Source organism: Sceloporus undulatus, chromosome 10 (assembly GCF_019175285.1).
Source record: "Sceloporus undulatus isolate JIND9_A2432 ecotype Alabama chromosome 10, SceUnd_v1.1, whole genome shotgun sequence".
Lineage (NCBI taxonomy): Eukaryota > Metazoa > Chordata > Lepidosauria > Squamata > Phrynosomatidae > Sceloporus > Sceloporus undulatus.
The window spans coordinates 9,076,166-9,082,165 of record NC_056531.1 but is presented as its reverse complement, the minus strand read 5'-3'; the positions used below and the strand labels follow the sequence as shown (position 1 = coordinate 9,082,165).

Below are 6,000 nucleotides of genomic sequence, written 5' to 3'. Positions count from 1 at the left end.
AAGCTTACCTGCCTGCCTCCCATTCACAGTGTCTGTAGGGTGTTCTTGGCTGAATTAAGAATCATAGAATCATAGAGTTGGAGGGGTATGAGAACTATCTACATTCCCTGTAACTTCTGTAATAAATAAATTTTCACTTCCTGGAGAAATGATAAAACAAGGCAAAAACCCACCCACACAATCATCCTAACTTTTCTTCTCAACTTTCTTCTTCCTCCCATGTGGCTGCTTCCTTAAGCCCTAGATCATCATGACACACACATTCGGTGGCTGGCCAAGGCATAATGAATTTGTCCTCCTTGCCCCATGAAGCAAAGAGTTTGTTTTTTCATTCCCTCCCCACTTTCATATCACTTCCCTGAGGCCTCATATGTAAATCCCCACCAACATGAATCCAACCTGACTGCAAACTTCTTAGCTATTTCCCAAAGGCCATTTCTCATGAGCTAAGAATTGAAAAGGTCAAAAGTATCAATTACTTTGCCAAAGGACGCATTTCCATCTGTCTTCAGGGGGACAGAAGGACCAAAGGGCACTCTATCACCACACATTAATGTTGATGTGACCTTAAAATGCATCATAGCTGTTATTTTTGCCTCCCTGCCCATCAGCTTGCAAAAGGAGTCTGACAGCTCCTCTGCTTACAGGGATTTTTCCCTCTTCCAAACACAACCCTGCTTTTTTCCTCCTGCCCCCTGTATCTTTCTCTTTAAAAAATAACCCTTGGCCTGCCATGTTTTAATTACAGAGTAACATTCCACAGATCTTCCTTAAAGCCTCCCTGTGTGATATCTGACAACAGCTTGGAGTTCAGTGTATGGTTAGGGACTCTGTTAAACTTTCTGCATGCATCCTGGAAGATAACAGGTGGGAAGGAATAGACTAATTGCTTGCCATCCCCTCCAACAAACCAAAACACGGTACTAGAACTGAATGTCCAACAGGTGAGTCACATCATAATGGCCACACAGATAGAATCATAGAATCGTAGAGGTTGGAAGAGACGCAAGGGTCATCCAGTCCACCCCTGCCATGCAGCAACTCCAATCAAAGCATCCCCAACAGATGGCCATCCAGCCTCTGCTTAAAGAACATCCAAGAAGTGACTCCACTACACCCGAGGGAGTTTGTTCCACTGTCGAACATCTCTTAGTGCCGGAGATTCTCCTAGTTGAGGTGGAATCTCTTTCCTGTGCTTGCATTCATTGTTCTGGGGCCTGTTCTCTGGAGCAGCAGAAAACAACTTGCTCCCTCCTCATATGACATCCCTTCAAGTTAAACAGGGCTATCCTCATCACCTCTTAACACCTTCTCTTCTCCAGGCTAAACATCCCCCAGCTCCCTAAGTCGTTCCTCATAGGACATGGTTTCCAGACCCTTCAGCATTTTAGGCACACTCCTTTGGACACGCTCAGTTTCTCAAGATCCTTTTGAATTGTGGAACACGACACAATATTCCAGATTATCCCAGCTCTCCCATTTATCTCATAAGGCCTACAGTTTTGTGTGTGCCTTCCCTCCTTCCAGTAAGAATAATGTGAACAGGAGTAACATTAACCCGAAAAATACACTTGCCAAATATCTCAGATTGCTATGTTTTAATAAATAACAATACTTTAATTTATATCCGCTTTTTGTTGCCACAATCAAAGGCGTACAACCTTAAAAAAAATACAATTAATACAATCCCCCCCTAAAAGGTAAACAATTCGTGCATTAAAATTACAAATGATAAATCTAAAAACAGTACCATAATAAGGTGGGTCGAGTCTTCGCTTATATATGTCTGTGGGAGGAGCATAACATGGCCGGTTCATTCCAGGAAGGCCTGCCAGAAGAAATCTGTCTTGACAGCTTTCTTGAAGCTCTCTAGGTGGCATTTCACGGATCCGTCCGTCAGGCATTTCATAAAGTGGGAGCGATCGTGAAAAATCCTCTGGAGGCTGCCGTCAATCTGTCTTTGTAGACTGCAACAAATTCCTCTCAGAGGATCTGAGGGTCCGGGGGGGGATTGTACGAAAGAGGCAATCCAAGTAGGTTGGGCCCAAGCCATGGAGGGCTTTAAAGGTAATGACCAACACTTTGTACGTGTCCGGAAACGATAGGCAAGCCAGTGGAGTGATTTCAATATAGGTGTAATATGGTCACTCCTAGTTGTTCCTGTAATCAATCTGGCTGCCATATCTGTACCAGTTGAAGTTTCCAGACTAGCACAAGGTAGACCCCAGGTAGAGCGCATTGCAAAAATCAAGTCTTGAGGTTTCAGTGCAATGTACTACAGTTTCTAGGTCACCCGTTCCAGGAAAGGGCGCAGCTGACGTATCAGCCGGAGCTGATAACAGGCACTCTGTGACCGTTCATTCACCTGATTTCTCATCTGAAGTGACGAGTCAAGAAGCACCCTAAGCTGCAAACACAGTCCTTTGAGGGGAGCGAACCCCTCTAGGACTGGAGGTTGCGGGCCTGATACCTGGTTTGGGGGCCCCTACTGTAGTACTTCCGTTTTGTCGGATTCAGCTTGAGCTTGTTTTCCCTCCTATCCGTCCATTACTGCTGCGACTTGATGAGAAATTCATCTGTCAGCATTGCTGATGACCGAGACATGGAGAAGTATGTTGGGTGTCATCAGCATACTGATAAACACCCTGCTCCATGTTACGGATGGATTTCTCCCAGCGGCTTCATATAAGTGAAATAACATGGTACAGATGGGCCCTGAGGGACACCACAATTAGTCTGTTTTGAAGGCAATGTCTCTGAGCATCACCCTTTGGGATCTACCTGAGCGGAAGGACCGAACCACGCAAAGCAGTTCCTCCAATTCCTACCTCTCTCAGGCATTCCAGGTCTAATAGCACCAGCAGGGTCACGCTTCCTCTGTCGATGCTTAGACGAAGGTCCTCAGTAGGAACCAGGCATCTCCACCCCATCTTGTCCCTGAAGCCCTGGACATGAAAAAATTATAGGCCTGTTTCCCATCTGCCATTTTTGAGTAAGGTGATCAAGAGGGCTGTCGCTCTTCAGCTCCAAGTGGTCTTGGATGAAACCGATTTTCTAGATCCATTTCAAACTGGCTTCAGGACAAGATATGGGGTGGAGACTGCCATGGTCGCCTTAACTGATGACCTTCGTCTAAGCATCGACAGAGGAAGCGTGACCCTGCTGGTGCTATTAGACCTTGGAATGCCTGAGAGAGTTAGGAATTGGAGGCACTGCTTTGCAGTGGTTCCGTTCCTTCCTCTCAGGTAGATTCCAAAGGGTGATGCTCAGAGACAGTTGCTCTTCAAAAACAGAGCTTAATTGTGGTGTCCCTCAGGGCGCCATCCTGTCCCCAATGTTATTCAACATCTATATGAAGCCGCTGGGAGAAATCATCTGTAGACATGGAGCGGGGTGTTATCAGTATGCTGATGACACTCAAACATACTTCTCCATGTCTCGGTCATCAGCAATGACGACAGATGACATTTCTCAATCAATGTCTTTCAGCAGTAATGGACTGGATGAGGGAAAACAAGATCAAGCTGAATCCAGACAAAACGGAAGTACTTACAGTAGGGGCCCCCAAACCAGGTATCAGGCCGCAACCTCCAGTCCTAGAGGGGTTCATGCTCCTCTCAAAGGACTGTGTTTGCAGCTTAGGGGTGCTTCTTGACTCGTCACTTCAGATGAGAAATCAGGTGAATGCAACGGTCAAGAGTGCCTGTTATCAGCTCCGGCTGATACGTCAGCTGCGCCCTTTCCTGGAACGGGGTGACCTAGAAACTGTAGTACATGCACTGGTAACCTCAAGACTTGATTTTTGCAATGTGCTCTCCATGGGGCTACCCTTGTGCCTAGTCTGGAAACTTCAACTGGTACAGAATATGGCAGCCAGATTGATTACAGGAACAACTAGGAGTGACCATATTACACCTATATTGAAATCACTCCACTGGCTGCCTATTCGTTTCCGGACACAGTACAAAGTGTTGGTCATTACCTTTAAAGCCCTCCATGGCTTGGGTCCAACCTACTTAAGGGATTGCCTCCTTTCGTACAACCCCCCCCCCCGTACCCTCAGATCCTCTGAGAGGAATTTGTTGCAGTCTACAAAGACCAGATTGACGGCAGCCTCCCAGAGGACTTTTTCCACGATCGCTCCCACTTTATGAAATGGCCTGACGGACGAGATCCGTCAAATTGCCAACCTAGAGAGCTTCAAGAAAGCTGTCAAGACAGATTTCTTCCGGCAGGCCTTCCTGGAATAGAACCCGGCCATGTTATGTTCCTCCCACAGACATATATAAGCGAAGACTCGACCCACCTTATTATGGTACTGTTTTTAGATTTTATCATTTGTAATTTTAATGCACAGAATTGTTTAATCCTTTTTAAGGGGGGGATTGTATATATTGTATTTTTTTAAAGGTTGTACGCCGCTTTGATTGTGGCAACAAAAAGCGGGATATAAATTAAAGTATTGTTATTATTATTATAACATAGCAATCTGAGATATTTGGCAAGTGTATTTTATTCGGGTTAATGTTACTACATGTTCACATTATTCTTACTGGAAGGGAGGGAAAGGCACCCCAAAACTGTAGGCCTTATTGAGATTAAATGGTAGAGCTGGGATAATCTGGAATATTGTGTCGCGTTCCACAATTCAAAAAGGATCTTGAGAAACTGGAGCGTGTCCAAAGGAGTGTGCCTAAAATGCTGAAGGGTCTGGAAACCATGTCCTATGAGGAACGACTTAGGGAGCTGGGGATGTTTAGCCTGGAGAAGAGAAGGTTAAGAGGTGATAGGATAGCCCTGTTTAACTATTTGAAGGGATGTCATATTGAGGAGGGAGCAAGCTTGTTTTCTGCTGCTCCAGAGAACAGGCCCCGGAACAATGAATGCAAGCTACAGGAAAAGAGATTCCACCTCAACATTAGGAGAAATCTCCGGACACTAAGAGATGTTCGACAGTGGAACACACTCCTTCCTCGGAGTGTAGTGGAGTCACCTTCTTTGGATGTCTTTAAGCAGAGGCTGGATGGCCATCTGTTGGGGATGCTTTGATTGAGAGTTGCTGCATGGCAGGGGGTTGGACTGGATGGCCCTTGCGGTCTCTTCCAACTCTACGATTCTATGATTCTATCTGTGTGGCCATTATGATGTGACTCACCTGTTGGACATTCAGTTGCTAGTACTGTGTTTTGGTTTGTTGGAGGGGATGGCAAGCAATTAGTCTATTCCTTCCCACCTGTTATCTTCCAGGATGCATGCAGAAAGTTTAACAGAGTCCCTAACCATACACTGAACTCCAAGCTGTTGTCAGGTATCACACAGGGAGGCTTTAAGGAAGAATCTGTGAATGTACTCTGTAATTAAAACATGGCAGGCCAAGGGTGATTTTTTTTAAAGAGAAAGATACAGGGGCAGGAGGAAAAAAAGCAGGGTTGTGTTTGGAAGAGGGAAAAATCCCTGTAAGCAGAGGAGCTGTCAGACTCCTTTTGCAAGCTGATGGGCAGGGAGGCAAAAATAACAGCTATGATGCATTTTAAGGTCACATCACATTAATAGTGTGGGTGATAGAGTGCCCTTTGGTCCTTCTGTCCCCCTGAAGACAGATGGAAATGCGTCCTTTGGCAAAGTAAATTGAATACTTTTGACCTTTTCAAATTCTTAGCTCATGAGAAATGGCCTTTGGGAAAGTAGCTAAGAAGTTTGCAGTCAGGTTGGATTCATGTGGTGGGGATTTACATATGAGGCCTCAGGGAAGTGATATGAAAAGTGGGGAGGGAAATGAAAACAAACTCTTTGCTTCATGGGGCAAGGAGGACAGAATTCATTATGCCTTGGCCAGCCACCGAATGTGTGTGTCATGATGATCTAGGGCTTAAGGAAGCAGCCACATGGGAGGAAGAAGAAAGTTTGAGAAGAAAAAGGTTAGGATGATTTGTGTGGGTTTTTGCCTTGTTTTATCATTTCTCCAGGAAGATGAATTATTTATTACAGAAAGTTACAGGG

General features: G+C 45.3%; 1 protein-coding gene across 14 annotated transcripts in view; it reads right to left on the bottom strand.

The window, feature by feature from the left end:
* The window catches only part of LOC121916497 (autism susceptibility gene 2 protein-like), a 90,240-nt gene that overhangs the window by 31,230 nt on the left and 53,010 nt on the right, over positions 1 to 6,000 (bottom strand). The window lies entirely within an intron of this gene.